Source organism: Penaeus monodon, chromosome 40, assembly GCF_015228065.2.
Source record: "Penaeus monodon isolate SGIC_2016 chromosome 40, NSTDA_Pmon_1, whole genome shotgun sequence".
Lineage (NCBI taxonomy): Eukaryota > Metazoa > Arthropoda > Malacostraca > Decapoda > Penaeidae > Penaeus > Penaeus monodon.
Window position 1 is genome coordinate 16,025,070 of NC_051425.1, and position 2,031 is coordinate 16,027,100.

A 2,031-nucleotide genomic window follows, 5' to 3' on the forward strand; every position below is an offset into this window, starting at 1 on the left:
TCGGTGCCACGAACGTTCTCCGCGCCCACTCGCTCCCGTGACGCGGTTGAGGACAAGGAAAAGGGCCTATGAGGGCGAGCGAGGCGACAGAGGTCATGGGAAGGGGACATGGCATGGCTCAAGAGAACGGGGAGAAAGGCAGAAAAGTAATAAGGGGGAGAAAGAATTGGAACAAAGAGGCGGAAAAGAAAGAAGGGACCAAGAGATGAGGAGAAAGGAGGAAAAGAAGGAATGGGGGGAGGAGGGAGAGATAACAAAGAGGCGGAAAAGAAAGAAGGGATCAAGAGAAGGGGAAGATAAGCGGAAAAGAAGGAATGGAGGGGAAGGAGGGGGAGAAAGGCGGAAAAGATAGAAGAGTGGAGAGAAGAGGGAGAAAGGAAGAGAAGAAGGAAGGGGGAAGAGGAAAAGGTACAGAGAGGCGGGGAAAATGAGGGAGAAAGGCGGGGCCAAAAGTAAGCGAAGAAAGGATGATAGAAGGAAGAGGGGAGGGAGAGAGAGAAGGGGGAGAGGAGGAGGAGCAGAGAGGCTTAAGGAATGAGGAAAGGGGAAGAAGGGTAGAAAGGCGGGGAATAGGAGAGAAGAGGAGGAGAAAGAGATAAGAAGAAGGAGGAAAAGAACAACAACAATAACTACAAAAGAAGAAGAAGAAGAAGAAGAAGAAGAAGAAGAAGAAAGAGACGAAACAATGCGGAAACGGAGAAGAAGAAAGAGGAGGAGGAAGAGGAGAAGGAGGCAGGAAGGGAGACAGAGCGAGGGCCAAGGCCATCTCGAGGGGAAATCCTCAAGTAACACGAGCCGCAACACATCTGCTTGGTCAAATAAACGTTGCTCTTGTTAAACCTTTTTTTAAGAGGGAGGAAAAAAAATCGGAGGGAGGGAGGGAGGGAGGGAGGGAGGGAGGATAGGGAAGGAGAGAGGAAGGGAGGGGGGGAGGGAGGGAGAGGGGAGGGAGGGAGAGGAGGAGGGATGGAGGGAGAGGAGGGAGGGAGGGAGGGAGGAGAGGGAAGGAGGGAGGGATGGGAAGGGAGGGAGGGGAGGGGAGGGAGGGAGGGAGAGAGAGAGGGTTGGAGGGAGGGAGGGAGAGAGGGAGGGATGGAGAGAGAGAGAGATGGAGAGAGAGAGAGAGAGAGAGAGAGAGGAGGGGGATGGAATGGAAGAGAGGGTGGAGGGAGGGAGGGAGGTAGAAGAGAGGGCTGGAGGAGGGAGGGAGGGAGGGAGAGGAGAGAAGGAAGGAGGGAGGGAGAGGGTTGAGAGGAGAGGAGAAGAGAGATAATGGAGAGAGGAGAGAGAGAGAGAGAGAGGGAGAGAAGAGAGAGAAAAGAAAGAGGAAGAGAGGAGGAGGGAGGGAGGGAGAAGAGAGGAGGAGAAGAGAGAGAGAGAGAGAGGGAGAGAGAGAGAGAGAGAGAGAGAGAGAGACAGACAGACAGACAGAGAGAGAAAAGCAAAGATAGACAGACAGACAGCGTACGATTTATAAGAGAGGCAAAACAGTTTCAATACCTAACTGCACCACATTTAATGAAATGAAATAGCACAAGAAAGTTTGTAACACATAAATACAAAAAAAAAAAAAATAGAAATAGATAAATAAATAAGTAAATAAATAGATAAACAAACAAACATGAAGAAAAAAAAAAAAAGAACTGTTATGGGAAATGGCACAGGACCGTGGCAGTAATGACAGCAGACGGGCAATATGACAGAAAGTCCAGTAACATGATTCTGACACGGATTTAGCAGAGGGACGCGTAAACACCCAAGACAGAGACCGAGGTTAGTTCGCCGGGTGAGAATACCCCGACGTTTAGTAAAGCTCGGGCATCCGTCGTGAGTGGAACGTCGGATCGTCCTCCTACCCCGAGACTCCCCTGGTAGTCCGTTCCAGCTAAGAGGAAGCCACTGTTGGTTGATCTAATTCTCATTCCATTATTGGTGTTCGTGTTTGAGGAAAGAGTCCACATACCTTAGATTTATAGAATCTAAGGTCCTGATATTCTAGCTTCTTTTGCGACACCGCTTCTCATGCGATGT

The 2,031-nt window shown here is 50.1% G+C and overlaps 1 protein-coding gene across 1 annotated transcript in view; it reads left to right on the top strand.

Moving 5' to 3' along the window:
* The first annotated feature begins 1,751 nt into the window (after positions 1-1,751).
* LOC119598020 (calcium-activated chloride channel regulator family member 3-like) overlaps positions 1,752-2,031 on the top strand; it is a 7,555-nt gene continuing 7,275 nt past the window's right edge. The window contains exon 1 of the mRNA XM_037947666.1: positions 1,752-1,901. The gene's annotated coding sequence lies outside the window, so the exon portion shown is untranslated. The remainder of the gene's footprint in view (positions 1,902-2,031) is intronic.